This window comes from Chiloscyllium punctatum, chromosome 27 (assembly GCF_047496795.1).
Source record: "Chiloscyllium punctatum isolate Juve2018m chromosome 27, sChiPun1.3, whole genome shotgun sequence".
NCBI lineage: Eukaryota > Metazoa > Chordata > Chondrichthyes > Orectolobiformes > Hemiscylliidae > Chiloscyllium > Chiloscyllium punctatum.
In genome coordinates, this window is record NC_092765.1 from 52,415,413 (window position 1) to 52,434,250 (window position 18,838).

Sequence of the window (18,838 nt, forward strand, 5' to 3'; positions counted from 1 at the left end):
CATTTAGCTCCATTGGGCCAATCGCTTGTTCAGAGACTGCAATCCCATTTTTGAGATGGTCCAGCTAAGGGCAGCATCTTCCTAGCTTTCTGCAGTTCAATGAGATTGTTTCTCATTCTTCTGGGGACTATAGGTCTAGACTCTTTAATCTCTCTAGTTGCTCATCAGGAATCTCTTTAGTGAATCTTTGTTTCATGTCCCCTCTTTTTAAGCAAAGAGAACAAACCAATTGTTATGACATGGTGAACCCTTCAGTTAATTAAACCAAACACCCAGAAAAGCTCACCTTGCCTTGTAATCTGTTAAAGTATGAGTGACAGAGAACTCCCAAATTCTGCTATTTAAAGAAAATAGCAATTTATTTTTTAACTTTAAAAGTGAGCATTACAAAAGAACTATTCACAACTCTAAGCATCCCCCTTTCTCTCAACTGCTTATTATCTGTTTCCAACTCTATAACAATATGCTGTTCCAATAAGACACTTATTAAAATTACATCAATCTTTGGTGTGTCTGTCTCTTCTGGCTGAAGATCTCCCTGAGTTGTCTTCTTTCTTTTTACTGCAAATGTGTTTCATATGAAAAAGTACCTTTGATAGAGAGTGTTTCCTAATTTCTTGGATCTGAGTTGATGGCTTGCAATTTTATATCTCCAACATTGGATCGTTTCATTGGTTTGATGTTGGCAAAATAATAAAATCAAACGCGATTGGGTTCCAGTATCCTGGGGCATAATTTAAACTGCTCAATTAAATTCAAATTGTTGTCAAAACAGCAACTTACTCAAGTATCTATTTCACAGCCAAATGTTACACATTTTCAATTTTCCAGTACACTCAGAGACTGCCATCTAGTCATATTATACAGGTGCTTGTAAGCTCTCTGTTCAGAACAGCATTCACTCTCTCTTAAAGCTATAGTACACACCTTCTGCTTCATAACACAATGTAATCCAGAGATGACATTACCAATGCAATATTGAATTGTTTTAACATTAAAATAATTTACATTTAAAAAAAAGGCTGCCTTAAACTCAACTGATCAAAGATTCTGTCAGTAACTTTTAATATCTTACTAACTGTTTGCACTTACTTGCTCACTCATTCGCTCACTGACTGCTCTTTTCCTCCCTCCCACTCTACTTTTCATTTGCTGCACCTTTCATTCCTCCATACCCTCTCACTCACTCACTCCTGCTTTTCTGCCCTTTCACTCACAACAAGGGCATGGAAGAAAGATGGTGAGTGAGGTGAGATGGAATCAGTGAGGTTTCTCAAACGGGAACGGACAAACTGTATGGTTTGAGTCAGGTACTGGGTAAAGGGGTAGGGGGCTTGTTTTTAGGAAAGCCAAACAATGGTTGGATCAAGAAAGAGAGGTTTTGAGTGGGAGAGTCGGCGAGGTCCACGAGAGAGGAGGAACGTGGGAGTGAGGTGGGGCATGTGTGTTTACAATACAGAGCGAGTGTGTACGTTGGTGGTGTACCTCCCTTCCATGGAGTTAGTAGGAAACACAAAATAGTTGGGAGAGTCATTCACAGAGATACGATTAACCCCTTTTCATCACCTGAGGGATGAGGTTCTGGAGGAGAAGGTCCCTTGGGAGGGGGTGGGGGGTGGGAAGGGTCTGGATGAGAAGGTTCCCTCAGGGATGAGGCTCTGGATGAGAAACTCTCTCTGGGTTAAGTTCTGGTGAAGAATGTTCCTCAGGGATGGGGTTCAGGGTGAGATGCTCCCTCAGGGATAAGGTTCTGGAGGAGAATATCCCTCAGGTGATATTCTGGATGAGAAGATCTCTTAAGGATGAGGTTCTGGATGAGAAACTCCTTCAGGGATAAGGTTCTGGGTGGGAAGGTCCCTCAGGGATGAGAGTCTGGGCAAGAAGCTCCCTCAGGGAGAAGGAGGTCCCTCAAAGATGTAGTTCTGGTTTGAGAGGCTTCCTCAAGGATGAGGGTCTGGGTGAGATGCTCCCTCAGGGTGAGGTTCTGGGTGAGGAGGTCCCACAGGTATGAGATTCTGGATGAGAAGCTCCCTCAAGCTGAGGTTCTGGGTGAGGAGCGCTCTCGGAGTGAGGTTAGAACATAGAACATAGAACATAGAACAATACAGCACAGAACAGGCCCTTCGGCCCACGATGTTGTGCCGAACTTCTATCCTAGATTAAGCACCCCTCCATGTACCTATCCAAATGCCGCTTAAAGGTCGCCAATGAATCTGACTCTACCACTCCCTCGGGCAGCGCATTCCATGCCCCCACCACTCTCTGGGTAAAGAACCCACCCCTGACATCTCCCCTATACCTTCCACCCTTCACCTTAAATTTATGTCCCCTTGTAACACTCTGTTGTACCCGGGGATGAAGTTTCTGACTGTCTACTCTATCTATTCCTCTGATCATCTTATAAAGGTTCTGGAGGAGAAAGTCCTTCAGGGATAAAGTTCTTGAGGAGAAGTTCTCTCAGTGATGAAGAGTCAGCCAACAGCCCCTCAAAGGCATGAAATCCACACCAATCTGATTTGCCAGCTTTCTAGCAGTTAGGAAAAGTGACTTCTTACCCAACAAGGAACACTGGACAACCTGCACCAGCTGGAGAAGGGCCTCTTTTGGCTCCAATCTGGCTACAAGGTTGTGAAGCCAGGTGGCGGAGACATGATTGCTGAAAGCCAACCCCTGCCTTTGCAACCATCCCCTCAACCACCTTGGATCCCTCCCTCCCCTCTACTGCTCCCTCCCTCTTACCCTTCCTTCCCCCTTACTGGTCTTCCCCCTCCACCCCACCCCCAATTTTTCCGCTCCATTACTCTTCTCAACTCCCATTATGTAAAGCTCTCTAAAATCTTTCTTACTGAAGGCTTCATAGCTCAGGTCTTCAGCTCATTGAAACTGCCAGCCTCTCATTGATAGAATATTTATTTCATTTGTTAGCCATAATTGGATTTTTTTGTTTTTATTTTGCCTAAAGTGAATGTGTACAGAGGAACCTTGATTAACCGAATAACAATTATCCGAAAATCGGATTACCCAAAGGAGATCTCGAGGTCCTGATAGAAACATTACATCAAAGACGTGCTTCCAACAGTGATCGCGTCTTTTGTTTACAGTGATTAAACAGGCACCGTCTCCGAATGACTGACCTCCTGCCCTCTCTCTCCCCCTACACTTTCCCTAGAGTTCTACACAGGGGTGTACACAAAACCCCCCTTCCCCAATCTCTCCAACATTGTCCTGTACAGGGCAAGTGTGGAAGCTGTCAAAAAGGTGTGTGTGTGTGTGTGTGTGTGTGCCGGCTGTCCTGGAAAGGGGCAGGGGAGGATGGGGGTGTTGGTGCGGGATTGGGGGCAAGGGGTGGGGTGGGATGGAGTATCGTGCACTGTGATGCTCCTTACCTCCTGAACGGGGAGCAGATTTTAAAAACTCTGAGCCCCAGAGGAAAGGCATTTAATCGATTAACCAAATAATTGATTATCCGAATGAAATAGTGCCCGCCCATCTCGTCCGGATAATCAAGGTTCCCCTGTATTTGTTACAAAGTCTGAGTCACCTTTTTAAATGCTTGCCCTTACTACTCTCTCATATCCAGTCTCTCTGAGCCAACTCACTCCTTTCACTGAAAGTGTTTGCCTTGCTTAGATTTAAAGTCCTAATTTTGGACTTTGTTCTATCAGTTTTAAACTCACTAAAATATTTTGTCGTAGAATGGTTTACAGTGTATTTATTTAACATAAAATTTCTGGTCAGTGCTAACTCTCAGGGTGTTAATAGGGAGATTCAGCATAGATTAAAAGTCAATGGTTAGAATGTTTCTTATTGGAAATAGTCATTGCCTGGCATTTGTGGTATATCTGTATTACTTGCCACTTGTCAGCCCAAGCCTGGATGTTATTCAAATCTTGTTGCATTTGAACATGGACTGCTTCAGTATCTGAGGCGTTGTGACTGCTACTGGACCTTATACAATCATCAGCACACATTTAAGCTGCTTCATCAATGACTTTCCCTCCATGATAAGGTCAGCACACTTCTGACCTTATCGTGGAGGGAAAGTCATTGATGAAGCAACTGAAGGTGGCTGATCAGGGCCTAGGACACTGCCCTGAGAGACTCCTGCAGAGATGTTCTGGAACTGACATAACTGGCCCCCCACAACCACAACCAACTTCCTATATTCCAGGTATGACTCTAACCAGAGGAGAGTTTGCCCCATAATTCCCATTGATTCCAGTTTTACAAGGGCCCCTTAATGTCACACTCAGTCGAATGCAGCCTTGATGCCAAGGGCTACCACTCTTCCCTCACCTCTGGCATTTGAATGGTTCAAACACTTTTGTCTGTGTTTGAACCATGGCTGTAACGAGATCAGTAGCTGAATGGCCTTGGCAGAATCCAAATTGGGTGTCACTGAATAGGTTATTGCTGAGCTGGTGTTGCTTGATAGCACTGTTGATGACATCTTCTGTGGTTGAGAGTAGATTGATGAGATGGTAATTGGCCGGATTGCATTTGTCTGCTTTTCATTTACAGGACGCAGCTGAGTAGTTTTCCACGTTGTTGGGTAGATGCCAGTGCTGTAACTGTATTGGAACAGCTTGGCTAGGGGAGCACTGGAGCACAAGTCTTCAGTACTGTTACCAGAATGTTGTCAGGGCCCACAGCCTATCCAGTATCCAGTGCCTTCAACCGTTTCTTGATGTCACATGGAGTGAATTGAATTGGCTGAAGATTGGTATCTGTAATACTGGAGATCATTGGAGGAGGTTGAGATGGATCCTCCAATCAGCATTTCTAGCTGGAGATTGCTGTAAATGCTTAAGCTTTATCATGGAAGTATCATAGACTCCTTATAGTATAGAGGCAGGCCCTTTGGTCAATGGTGTCCACACCAATCCTCCGAGAGCATCCCTCTCAGACCCACCTCCCCTCATTCTATCATCCTGCATTTCCCATGGCCAATCCATCTAATCTATACATCCCTGGACACTCTGGACAATGTAGCATGGCTAATCCACCTAATCTATACATCTTTGGATTGTGGAGGAAACCAGAGCATCCGGAGAAAATCTACGCAGACACGGGGAGAATGTGCAAGCTCCACACAGATGGTCGCCTAAAAGTAGAATTGAAGCTGGCTTGCTTGTGCAGCAGTGCTAACCACAGAGACAGCCTGCTGCCCAACTGATATTAAGGACAACCTCGATTATCTGAACAACACGGGCAGGAAGTACTTTGTTCGGATAACCTATCGTTTGGATAACTGATCACACTAACTTCCCTCCCCCCCCCCCCCCCCGCTACAAGGTACCTACTCCCTTCAGCAAGCCACTCACCCTCCTGCCAGGGCCTCTGTGTGTTTGCGGACTGTCGGCGGCAGTTTAAAGGTCAGGCTCCAAGTTGGGGCACCTAGTATTGAATAGTGGTCGGTGGCTTGCGGGCAAGCTACAATGCAAGGAACGGCAGGAGGGATGAACTGTTCCTGAGGTCCCCAACCCCATTACAGCTGTGGTGGGCCGGCCACTCATCAGTTAGGCCAGTGTGGCCCTTGTCACTCCGACACCTCGCAGACATCCTCTCGCGATTGTTGTGACTGGGTTTGAGCAATTTCCCAAGGGAACAACTTGGGTGATCTCCAGGCTGGTTAGCGGTGCTGGATTCGGTCTGGTCTGTGAGCAGTGTGCCTGAGCGGGACCTTGAGATCTGTACAGATAATCCGAAATTTGGATAATTGATGTTTGGATAATTGATATTCGGATAACTGAGGTTTTTCTGTATTGTACTGATGTATTGGTCTCTTTTATAATTGAGGATGGGGATACTCTCCTCCAGCAAATTGTTTAATTTTCCACCACCATTTGTGACTGGAGTGACTGTACTGTGTTGTAACTTCCAGGTTGACAACTCATTTTTAGGTATGCTGAGTGCCTTTCCTGGCATGCTTTTCTGCACTCTTCATTGAACAAAGCTTGATTCTCTGGCTTGCTGGTAATGGTAAAGTGGAGGATATAGAATTACAGAATCATACAGTTCACAAGAGGACCTTTAGCCCATCTCAAGTCTGCACTGACAAAAAGCTAGTCTAAATCTATACTATTCGAAGAGTGTGGTGCAGGAAAAGCACAGCTGACAGGCAGCATCCAAGGAGCAGGCGAATCGATGTTCTGGGCAAAAGCCCTTCATCAGGAATGAGGCTGATGAGCCAAGGGGGCTGAGAGATAAATGGGTGGGGGCTGGGCCTGGGGGAAGGTAGCTGGGAATGCGATAAGCAGATGGAGGTGGGGGTTAAAGTGATAGATTGGAGAGGAGGATGGAGCAGATAGGTGCGAAGGACAGGTAGGACCGTTCAAGAGGGCAGTGCCAATTTGGAAGGTTGGATCTGGGATAAGGTGGGGGGAGGGGAAATGAGGAAACTGGTGAAATCCACATTGATCCCATGTGGTTGGAGGGTCCCAAGGTGGAAGATGAGGCGTTTTTCCTCCAGGCAACATGTGGTTACTGTTTGACGATGGAGGAGGCCCAGGACCTGCATGTCTTTGGCTGAGTGGGAGGGGGAGTTAGAATGTTCAGCCACAATGTGGTGGGGTTGATTAGTGTGGGTGTCCTTGAGATGTTCTCTGAAATAATCCACAAGTTGGCATTCTGTCTCCCAATGTAGAGGAGACCGCATCGGGTGCAACAGATACAGCAGATGATGTATGTGGAAGTACAAGTAAATTTCTGTCAGATATAGAAGGATACTTTGGGGTCTTGGGCAGAGGTGGGGGGTAGGGGTTGAGCTCAAGTTTTGCACTTCTTGCAGTGGAAGGGGATGGTGTCAGGAGTAGAGGGTTGGTTGGTGGGTGGCGTGGATCTGATAAGGGAGTCGCGGACAGAATGGTCTCTCCGAAACGCAGGTGGAGAGGGAAATATATCTCTGGTAGTGGGGTCTGTTTGTAGGTGGCAAAAATGGCAGAGGATGATGCAATGTATCCAGAGGTTAGTGGGGTGGAAAGTGAGGATCGGTGGGTGGTGGTGGTGGGGGGGTTCTGTCCTTGTGATTAGAGGGGTGAAGTTCAAGGCTGGAAGTGCGGGAAGTGGAGGATATGCGCTGGAGGACATTGTCGACCACGTGGGAGGGAAAATGTGGTTTTTGAAGAAGAAGGATATTTGGGATGTTCTATGGTGGAATTGATCCTCCTGGGTGCAGATGTGGTGGAAGCAGAGGAATTGGGAATGAGGGATAACATTTTTACAGGAGGCAGGGCAGGAGGAGGTGTAGTCCAGGTAGTTGTGGGAGTCAGTGGGTTTGAAATAGATGTCTGTGTTGAGTTGGTCGCTGAAAATGGAGATGGAGAGGTCCAGGATAGCGGGGGAGGTGTCTGAGATGGTCCAGATGAACTTGAGGTTAGAGTGGAAGATGTTTGTGAAGCTGGTCCATGTGGGAGCACGAGATAATGCCAATACAGTCATCGATATAGCAGAGGAAAAGCTGGTGTCATTGTAGCTGTGGAAGATGGACTGTTCCACGTACCCGACGAAGAGGAAGGCCCATGTGGGTACCCATGGCTACCCTTTGGGCTGAAAGAAAGGGGAGGATTGGAAAGAGAAATTTTTGAGAGTGAGGACCAGTTCAGCCAGTCGAATGAGCGTGTCAGTGAGGTATTGGTTGGGTCGGCATGAGGGGAAGAAATGGAGGATTTGGAGGCCTTCGTCCTGCCAGATAGATGCGTACATGGACTGGATGCCCATGGTGAAAATAAGGCTTTGGGGGCCAGGGAACAAAAGTTATGGAGGAGGTGCAGAGTGTGGATGGTGTCTTGGGGAGTTCCTGGACTAAGGGAGAACAGGGCGGTGTCAAGGTACACAGGTGATTTTGGTAGAGCAGGAGTAGGCTGAGACAATGGGTTGATCGGGGTAGTCAAGTTTGTGAATTTTGGGTAGGAGGTAGAATCGGGCGGTGCGGGGTTCCTGGACTTTGATTTGGAGGCTGTGCATGGGAGATTCCCCCACCTCATCACTCTTACCAATACTGTCATGGGCAGATGCATTTGTGGTAGACAGATCAGTGAGGATAAGGTCAAGTCTGTTTTTGCTTCTTGATGGTTCAGTTACCATCTGCCGCTGACTCCAGTTAGCAGTGATGTCCTTTACAGCCTGGCCAGCTTCATCTGTAGTGATGTTGCCAAGCACTCTTGGACATAAACAATGTAGTTTCCGACTCAAAGTACTTCCTGCACCCTTGCTATTCTCAGTGCTTCTTTCATGTGGTGTACACACAAAGGAATACAGAGTCATCAGTGGGGATGGGGGAATGTGGTTCATGGTTTTCAGCAGGAGATTTCCTTGCCCATGTTTGATCTGATACGGTGAGACTTCATGGGGACAATGTTGATGACCCCTTCCATTAGGTTACATGGCACGCTGATCTGGAAAATGCCATTGTGTGCATTTTAAAAGACTGTCCTCCGTGTTATTACTGTACAAGTGTTTTGCCTAGCCTATACAAGGATTAATGTTCCCCATGATGACTCTATTACACTTATTGGCTGAATTTCCTGAATGGCACTTAGTTTACGGAGAGGTGAGTGAGGTGAGAGTGACCACCCTTGACATCAAGGCCACATTTGATTCAGTCTGGCATCAAGAAACTGTAGGAAAACTAGAATCAATGTATTTGGGGGCAAATGCTTTGCTGGGTGGAGTCATACCTAGTTCATAAGAAGATGTTGTGTTTGGCTGAGGTCAGTCCTCTCAGATGCAGGACATCTCTGCAGGAGTTCCTCAGGGTAATGTCCTAGTTCCAACCATCTTCAGGATGGTTTATCAATGACATTGCCTCTACCATAAAGTCAAAAATGGGGAAGTTTTCCGACGATTTCATGATGTTCAGCACCATTTGCGACTCCTCACATTCTGAAGTAGTCAATATTCAAATGCAACAAGATCTGGATAATATTCAAGCTTGGGCTGACAACTGACAAGTAACATTTACGCCACACAAATTCCAGTCAATGACCATCTCAAATAAGCGACAAACCAATCACAGCACATTGACATTCTATGGTGTTGCCATCACTGAATTCCTCACTGTCAACATCCTTGGGGTTACCATTGCCCAGAAACTCAACATGACTTGCCACATAAACACAATGGCTACAAGAGCAGGTCAGAGGCTAGAAATCCTATACCTTGACTCCCCAAAGCTTGGCCACCATCTACAAGGCATATGTAGAGTGGCACAGTGACTGCTGTCTCACAATGCCAAGACCCGGGTTAGATTCCAGCCTTGGGCGATTGACTGTGTGGAGTTTGCACATTCTCCCCATGTCTGCGAGAATTTCCTCCGGGTGCTCCAGTTTCCTCCTACAGTCAAAAGGTTAGGTGAATTATGGGCCATACTAAATTGCCCATAGTTTTCAGGGATGTGTTGGTTAGGTGCATTAAGTCAGGGATAAATGTTGAATATAGGTTGGGGAGCAGGTGGGATATTCTTCGAAGGGTCAATGTAGACTTGTTGGGCTGAAGGGCCTTTTCCCATACTGTAGGGATTCTATTCTATTTTATTCTTTTAAAAATACTCCACTTGCCTGGTGGGTGTAGCTCCAATAGCAATCAAGAAGCTTAAAACCATCCAGACAAAGCAGCTGCTAGATTGGCAGCAAGACAACAAGCATCCATTCCCTCCACCACCAATGCTAAGTAGCAGAACTGTGTATTATCTACAAGATGCACTGCAGAAATCCACTAAAGATCTTTAGACAGCACCTTCTAAACTCTTGACCATTTCCATCTAGAAGGATGATAAACAATCCAACAGATATGTGGGAGTGCCACCATCTACAAGATCCTCCCCAACCTACTCATCACACTGACTTGGAAATATATCACCATACCTTCATTGTTGCTGGGCCAAAAGCCTGGACTTCCCTCCCTAAGGGCAGCACATGGACTGAAGGGGTTCAGGAAGGCAGAGGGGAATTGCTGAGAAGGATTCTGGGAGGAGTCAGCTCAGTCACCAGCAAATGTCCAGGAGCAAATAAAAGGGAAGCAAGATTTAGTGGAATGACCATTTCTGGAGCATCCATTTTGAGAAGGGTTTCTTCCCAGTGGACATGCTGCTGGAGATTTAAGTGTAGGCTTAAGTGAATACTGGGCTTTGGTGAGGAGGGCTACATCAGTGAGGTAAGGCAATCGAAGGAGGAGTGAACTACGGCAGCTGGTGAAGACACGAGGACTAAGGAGAAGTACAGGGAAGTTTAACCATGATGTCACAGGCAGCAGGTAAGTAAGTGGCTGCTGACTGGTGAGGAGCTTTTCTTTTCTCTTGGCTTTGCTGGCATTGCTGTTAACTTAGTTCAGTCATGTCATGTATGGGGATCCCATACCCATGTCATGCTCCTCCAGTCCAATGTGGGAATTCAGGGACCTTGCCAATGTCCCTGACTCCTTCATGTGCAGGAACTGTGTCCAGCTGCAGCTCCTGTCTAACTGCTTGACAGTTTTGGAGCTGTGGCTGGATTTACTTTGGAGCATCCGTGAGGCTGAGGGAATCATGTTTGGAACGTTCAGTAAGTTGATCATGCCGCAGATAAAGATTATTGAGAAAGAGTGGGAATGGGTGACCAACAGACAGACGAAGAATAGGAAGGCCACAGGAGTCCCCTATAGTCATCTCCCTGTCAAACAGACAGACTGTTTTGGATACTGTTGAAGGATATAGCTCCCCAGAGGAAGGCAGCAGCAGCAGCTGGGTTCATGGGATCGTGGCTGGCTATGTTGGTAGGGGATTCGATTGTAAGGAGAATAGATCGGCGTTTCTGCGACTGCAAATGAGAGCCCAGGATGGTATGTAGACTCCCTGGTGCAAGGATCAAGGATGTCTCAGAGTGACTGCAGGACATTCTATAAGGGGGAAAGTGAACAGCCAGCTGTCGTGGTGCATATAGGTAAAAATGATATAGGTAAAAAAAAATGGATGAGGTCCTACAAGGTAAATTAAGGGAATTAGGAGTTGACATAAAACGTAGGATCTCAAAAGCAGTAATCTTGGGATTGCTACTAGTGCTGTGAGCTAGTCAAAATAGGAATGGCAGGAGAGCTAAGATGAATACATGGCTTGAAGAATGGTACAAGAGGGAGGGATTCAAATTCCTGGGATATTGGAACTGGTTCTGAGAGGGGCGGTGGGACGAGTACAAATCGGATGGTATGTTCCTGGGCAGGACTGGAACCAATGTCCTGGGAGGAGTATTTGCGAGTACTGTTGGGGAGGGTTTAACCTAAAATGAGAGGGGACTGGGAACCAGTGCAGGAAGTCAGAGGAAAGTAAAGTGGGGCCAGAAACAAAAGGCAGTAAGGGGAAAAGTGAAAATGGAAGTAGAGAAACCAAAGACAAAATAAAAAAGGACCATGTTACATCATAATTCTAAAAGGCGGTATGTGTTTAAAAAAAATGAGCCTGAAGGCTTTGTGTCTGAATGTAAGGAGTATTTGTAATAAGGTGGATGAATTAACAGCATAGACAGTTATTAATGAATATGGTGTAATTAGGATCACAAAAACCTGGCTCCAGAGTGACCAAGCTTAAGAACGGAACATTTAATTTTCAGGAAAGATAGACAGGAAGAAAAGAGAGGTGGGGTAGCATTGCTGGTAAAGAAGGGGAGGGTCATTAGCCTGGATGATGTGGAATCTGTGATGGTGGAGGTGTGAAACATCAAAGGAATAAAACAGACCATCAAACAGTAGTTGTGAGGTTGGGGATGGCATCAAATAGGAAATTTGAGATGCATGCAGTAAGGGTACCTCAGTTATTATGGGTGATTTCAGTCTACATATTGATTGGACTAACCAAAATTGTAGCAATCTGATGGGGGAGGATTTACTAGAATGTATGAGAGATGGTTTCCTTGACCAATATGTTCAGGAACCAACTAGGGAGCGGGCCGTCCTAGACTGGGTATTGTATAATGAGCGAGAATTAGTTAGCAACCTTGTGGTGTGAGATCCTTTGGGAAAGAGTGACCACAAAATGGTAGAATTTTTCATTAAGATGGAGAGTGACACAGCTAAATTGAGACTAGGATCCTGAAGTTAAAGAAAGCTAATTTTGATGGGATAAGACATGCATTGGCTAGGAAAGCTGGACAAGGATACTTAACAGACTGACAGTGGATAGGCAATGGCAGACGTTTAAAGAACACATGGACAAACTTCAATAGTTTTGCATCCTTGTCTAGTGTTAGAGAGTAAAACAGGGAAAGTGCTTAACCATGGCAAACAAGGGAAATCTGGGTTAGTGTTAAAGCCGAAGAGGTGGCATGTAAATTGGCCAGAAAAAGCAGCAAGCCTGAGGACTGGGAGAAATGTAAAATTCAGCACAGAAAGACAAAGGGTTTAATTTGGAAGGGGAAAATAGAGTATGGTAATAAGCTCATGGAAAGCAAAAAAGCTGACTACAAAAACTTCTATAGATATGAGAAGAGAAAAAGACTGGTGAACACAAATGTCTGTTAGAGTTAGGTGAATTCATAATGGACAATAAAGATATGGCAGACTAGTTGAACAAATATTTTGGATGTGTTCCTTAGGGACCTAATTGAATTCTTTGAAGCGGTGACAAGGTTTATTGATAGGGAAGGGATGTATATGTCATATACATGGACCTTAGAAAGAAGTTTGATAAGGCTCCCCATGGTAGACTGATGAAGAAAGTGAAGTTGCATGGGGTCCAGGGCTTTCTAGCGAGATGAATAGAGAACTGATTGGGCAATAAGAGACAGAGTAGTAGTGGAAGGGGGCTTCTCAAAATGGAGGCCTGTGACCAGTGGTGTCCCACAGGGATCCATGCTGGGCCCACTGTTGTTTGTGATATACATAACTGATTTGGAGGAAGGTCTAGGTTGCCTCAGCAAGTTTGCAGATGACGCTAAGATTGGTGGAGTAGCAGATAGTGAAGGGGACTGTTAGAGAATACAGCAGAATGCAGATAGATTAGAGAGCTGGGCAGATAAATGGCAGATGGAGTTCAATCCAGACAAATGTGAGGGTGATGCATTTTGGAAGATGCAATTCCAGAGCAAATTACACACTAAATGGAAAAACACTGGGGAAAATTGGTGTACAGAGAGATCTGGGTGTTCAGGTCCATTGTTCCCTGAAGGTGGCAACGTAGGTCAGTAGAGTGGTCAAGAAGGCGTACGGCATGCTTTGTTTCATTGGGCGGGCTATTGAGTACAAGAGTGGGCAGGTCATGTTTGGTTCAGCCACATTTGGAATACTGCATACAGTTCTGGTCGCCACATTACCAAAAGGATGTGGATGCTTTGGAGAGGGTGCAGAGGAGGCTAACCAGGATGTTGCCTGTGTTGGAGGGTGCTAGCTATGAGGAGGATGAGATTAGATTACTTACTGTGTGGAAACAGGCCCTTCGGCCCAACAAGTCCACACCGCCCCGCCGAAGCGCAACCCACCCAGACCCCTACATCTACCCCTTATCTAACACTACGGGCAATTTAGCATGGCCAATTCACCTGACCTGCACATTTTTGGACTGTGGGAGGAAACCGGAGCACCCGGAGGAAACCCACGCAGACACGGGGAGAATGTGCAAACTCCACACAGTCAGTCGCCTGAGGCGGGAATTGAACCCAGGTCTCTGGCGCTGTGAGGCAGCAGTGCTAACCACTGTACCACCGTGCCGCAATCCTACTTTTTTTATATATAAAGGAGGGACAGAGACAACGGAATTATGGGCTGATTAGCCTGACATCAGTGCTGGGAACATGCTGGAGTCAATTATTGAGAATATAATTACTGAGCATTTGGAAAACGGTGACAGAATCAGACCAAGTCAGGATGGATTCACTGAAGGGAGATCACACTTGACAATTTTTCTGGATTTTTTTGAGGATGTGACCAGAAGAGTAGACAAGGGTGATTCAGTGGATGTTGTGTATCGTTCCACACAAGAGATTCATAACCAAGATTAAAGCTCATGTTATCAGAAGTAATGCATTGACATGAATAGAGAATTGGTTGGCAGACAGGAAGCGGATTTGGAATAAATAGGTCCTTTTCAGAGTGGGGTATTGCAGGGTTCACTGCCAGAGCCACTGTTGTTCACAATAAAACATTAATGACTTAGATGGAAGAATTGAATGCAATTTCTCCAAATTTGCAGATGACACTAAGCTGGGTGACAGTGTGTGCTTTGAGGAGGATGCTAAGAGTGATCTAGGCAGGAGAAGGGTGACCTAGGCAGGCTGGCTGAGTGGGCAAATACTTGGCAAATGCAATATAATGTGAGATTATCCACTTTGGTGACAAAAACAGGAAAGCAGATTAATATCTGAATAGTGGTAGTTAAGGAAAAGGTGAGGTGCAATGAGACTTTGATGGCATGGTGGAACAGTCACCGAAGGTTGGCATGTAGGCAGTGAAGAAAGCTAATGGCATGCTGGCCTTCATAGTGAGAGAATTTGAGTATAGGAATAGGGTGCTTTGCTGCACTTATGCAGGGCCTTGGTGAGGCTACACCTTGTGTATTGAGTGCAGTTTTGGTCTCCTGGTCTAAGGAAGAGCATTATTGCTATTGAAGGTGTTTAGCCAAGATTCACCAGGCTGATTCCTTAGATGGCAGGACTGATATGAAGAAAGACTGGATTAACTGAGCTTGAACTCTCTGGAATTTAGAAGACTCAGGGGGGAATCTCTAAACATATAAAATCCTGTTGGGACTAGACAGACTAGATGTGAGAACAATGTTTCTGATGTTTAGGATTATAGTCTACAAATAAGGGCTCAGCCATTCAAGACTGAGATAGGGACAAATTTCTTCACTCAGAGTTGTGAACTTGTGGAATTCACAGAAAACCAGTAGGGCCAGTTCATTAGATATATTCAGAAGGGGGCTGGACTTGGCACTTGCTGCTAAAAGGATGAAGGGATATGGAGAGAAAGCAGGCGTGCGATACTGAAATGGCATGTTCAGCCATGATCTTATTGAATGGTGGTGCAGGCTTGAAGGACTGGATGGCATACTCTTGCATCTATTTTCTATGTTTCTAAGGCAGCTCATCACCACCTTCTCAAGGGGAGTTAGAGACGTAATAAAAATGCTGGCTAGCCAGCGATATCCAAGTAAATTTAAAAATGGGAGAATCACTGTCAATGGAATTATTGACTATTAGTTGTATCCTATTGGTGTTTCATAGCATTCAGCTGTGCGCATAGCTTTCAGCTGAGCACATATTTGGCAATGTGTAACACTGGAATATAATGTGGTAGGAAGGTATTGTTGTTTAAAGATGAACCTTAGAAACTAACAAAGCTTTCTGAGCAGAAAAGTAAAATCCAAGTTGTCCAAGTGAATGGTGACAGAAGTACGGTGTAAATTGTTTGGGTAAGATTACCTTCCAGTGTTCCTGGAATCTGAACAATAAGAATTATACCTTATTCAACACAGATAAGTCCCCAGGGCTGAACCAGATATATCCAATGTTACTACGGGAAGCGAGGAATGAGATTGCTACGTCTCTGGTGATGATCTTTGCATCCTCACTCTCCACGGGAGTAGTACTGGATGATTGGAGGGAGGCAGATGTTGTCCCTCTGTTCAAGAAAGGGAATAGGGAAATCTCTGGTAATTACAGACCACTCAGTCATCAGACCACATCTGTGGTAAGCAAGGTACTGGAAAGGATTCTGAGTGATAGGATTTATAACTATTTGGAAAAACATAGTTTGATTGAAGATAGTCAGCATGGTTTTGTGAGGGGCAGGTCTTGCTTAACAAGCCTTATTGAGTTCTTTGAGGATGTGATGAGACAAGTTGAAGAAGGTAGAGTGGTGGATGCGGTGTATATGTATTTCAGTAAGGCATTTCAAAAGGTTCCCCATGGTAGGCTCATTCAGAAAATTAGGAGGTAAGGGATACAGGGACATTTGGCTGCCTGAAAGAAGACAGGGAGTGGTAGTGGATGGAAAGTATTCCGCCTGGAAGTCGGTGACCAGTGGTGTCCCATAGGGATCTGTTCTTGGGTTTCTGCTCTTTGTAGTTTTTATAAATGACTTGGATGAAGAATTGGAAGGGTGGGTTAGTAAGTTTGCCAATGGCACAAAGGTCGGTGGTGTTGCAGATAGTGTCAAGGGCTGTTGCAGGCTACAACATGACATTAACAGGATGCAGAGTTGGACTGAGAAGTGGCAGATGGAGTTCAACCTGGATAAATGTGAAGTGATTCATTTTGGAAGGTCGAATTTGAATGCTAAATACAGGGTTAAAAACAGGATTCTTGGCAGTATGGAGGAACAGAAGGATCTTGGGGTCCACATACAGAGATCCTTCAAAGTTGTCACCCAAGGTGGTAGAGTTGTTAAGAAGGTGTATGATGTTTTGGCTTTCAATAACAGGGGGATTGAGTTTAAGAGCTGCAAGGTTTTGCTGCAGCTGTATAAAACCCTGGTTAGACCATACTTGGAATATTGTATCCAGTTCTGGTTGTATCATTATAAGAAGGATGTAGATGCTTTAGAGAGGATGCAATGGAGATTTACCAGGATGCTGCCTGAATTGGTGGGCTTGTCTTATGAAGAGAGGTTGAGTGAGCTCAGGCTTTTCACACAGGAGAGAAGAAGGAAGAGACGTGACTTGTAGAGGTATACAAGATAATGAGAGGTATAGATAGAGTAGATAGCCAGAGATCTTGCCCCAGGGCAGAAATAGCTGTCACGAGTGGGTCATAATTTTTAAGGTGATTGGAGGAAGGAGGTGTCAGAGGTTGGTTCTTTATGCAGAGAGTGGTGGGTGTGTGGAATGGTCTGCCAGCAGTGGTAGTAGAATGAGTGACAGTAGGGACATTTAAGCGATTGCTGGACAAGCACATGGATGGCAGTAAATTGAAGGGTGTGTAGGTTAGATTGATCTTTGATTAAGATAAATGCTTGGCACAATATCATGGGCTGAAGGGCTTGTACCGTGTTGTACTGTTGTATGTTCTATGTTCTATACCAAACAAAACATAATAAATCGCATGAAGATTGAAAGATTCCCAGTCCATGGGTCATCATATCTGCCCTTAATGAAAAAGAACGTGGAATCCCATTGCCCAGCTCTTAATCCAGACATTCAGTGGTAACAGCATCTGAACTGCATATCCAAATGCCTGCTTTAATGTGATAAAGTATTCTGTCTCTCCCACCCTTTCAGACATGGATTTTCAGACTCCATCATGTTCTGGGTGAGAAACACTGTCCTCCAATTACTGCCAAATACTTTTAATACTTGCCTCCAGGTTATTGATGTTTCTACCAATAGAGGTAAGTCATTTCTATGCACTCTGGGCTCTTCTTTGTTTCACTTTAATTAAAGTTCCTCTCAGCCTCCTCCATTCCAAGAAAATATGAATAATCGTTTTGGTCATATTTAAAATAGTTCATTTCTGGCAACAGCCTTTGGAGTTGCTGCTATAGCCTCGAGTTTGCAATCACATCCTTCCTGTAATGTGGTGAGCAAACTGTACACATTGTTGTAACTGCGGTCTAACTGGCATTTCACATCATTTTAATGTAATTTCCCTGGTCTTACACTCGAGGCCTCAGTCAGAAAAGGAAATTATATTCTGTGAATTTTAGATTGGCTTTTGTGCTATTGTCTAGATTCTTTTGACATGACTGAGTCTCCCTTTTCCTCTGTCTCTTTTTCATTACAGATGGCCAGTCCTCCTTTACCTTCAACCCTCCATGTGACTACGTCTGTGTTCTCGGTTTCTTCCTTGACGTGACCCAAACAGTCCCCATCTGACACCAGCCTCCTCAGCCTGTCCTCACCTTGAACAACGTCTTCAGCTCCACCTTTTTCCTCCAAATAAAAGGTGTTGGCATGGTAACCCATTGCTTTTGGCTTTGCCAGTATTCTGGCAAAACATATGGAACGTTTCTTATTTCAGACCTACTCAGGGCCCCTCCCTCATCTCTTCTTCTGGTAGATATATGACAGTGTTAGTTTCCCTTCCTGCTCTCACCATGAACTAAAAAGTTTAATTATCTCTTTTTGCAACTTCCCCCTTCTTTCAAATTTACCATCTCCAACACTTTGCTTCACTTCTTTGACTTTGCTGTCTCCATTTCTGGGCTTTCAATTAATATCCACCAAAATACCTGGGAAACCCAAAGCTCGCATGACCATACATCCTCTGAGTCTAGATTAGAGTGGTGCTAGAAAAGCACAGCAGGTCAGGCAGCATCCGAGGAGCAGGAAAATCGACGTTTCGGGCAAAAGCCCTTCATCAGGAATAGAGACAGGGTGCCTGCAGGGTGGAGAGATAAATGAGAGGGGGGGGGGTGGTGAGGGTAGGGAGAAAGTAGCATAGAATACGGAGGCAGGCACTGAGAAAGCAAATGTGGCTGTGGTAGAGAGTCTATTTCAGGATATGGTTGAAGAGCTTCAGGGCAGGAGAGATGACCTGGGAATTGCAGTGAGAGAGAGACTCACTGAGATTCGTGTAGAGAGAGGAGGAAAACCTCTTCAAGGCAGGCATCCTTGCAAGAGGATTCACAGTAGGGTTAAAATCAACTAGGTAAAAACAAGGACTGCAGATGCTGGAAACCAGAGTTTAGATCAGAGTGGTGCTGGAAAAGCACAGCAGGTCAGGCAGCATCCGAGGAGCAGGAAAATCAATGTTTCGGACAAAAGCCCTTCATCAGGAATAGAGGCAGGGTGCATCCTCCCATCCTGCTTCCTGTAAGGTTCCATGCTATTCTCCCAGTTTTCCAGTCAGTGTGTAAGACCATGGGAGCAGAAATAAGCCATTCAGCTCATCAAATCTGCTCTGCCGTTTAATGAGATTATGGCTGACTTGTCCCTAAA

At 45.2% G+C, this 18,838-nt stretch overlaps 1 protein-coding gene across 3 annotated transcripts in view; it reads left to right on the forward strand.

Moving 5' to 3' along the window:
• The window catches only part of LOC140453703 (granulocyte colony-stimulating factor receptor-like), a 216,682-nt gene that overhangs the window by 22,959 nt on the left and 174,885 nt on the right, over positions 1–18,838 (forward strand). For 2 of the 3 annotated variants that reach the window (XM_072548658.1, XM_072548660.1), the window contains one exon: positions 17,682–17,843. The gene's annotated coding sequence lies outside the window, so the exon portion shown is untranslated. Of the gene's footprint in view, positions 1–17,179; positions 17,290–17,681; positions 17,844–18,838 lie in introns of all 3 variants that reach the window. The other variant, XM_072548659.1, reaches the window with a different exon arrangement.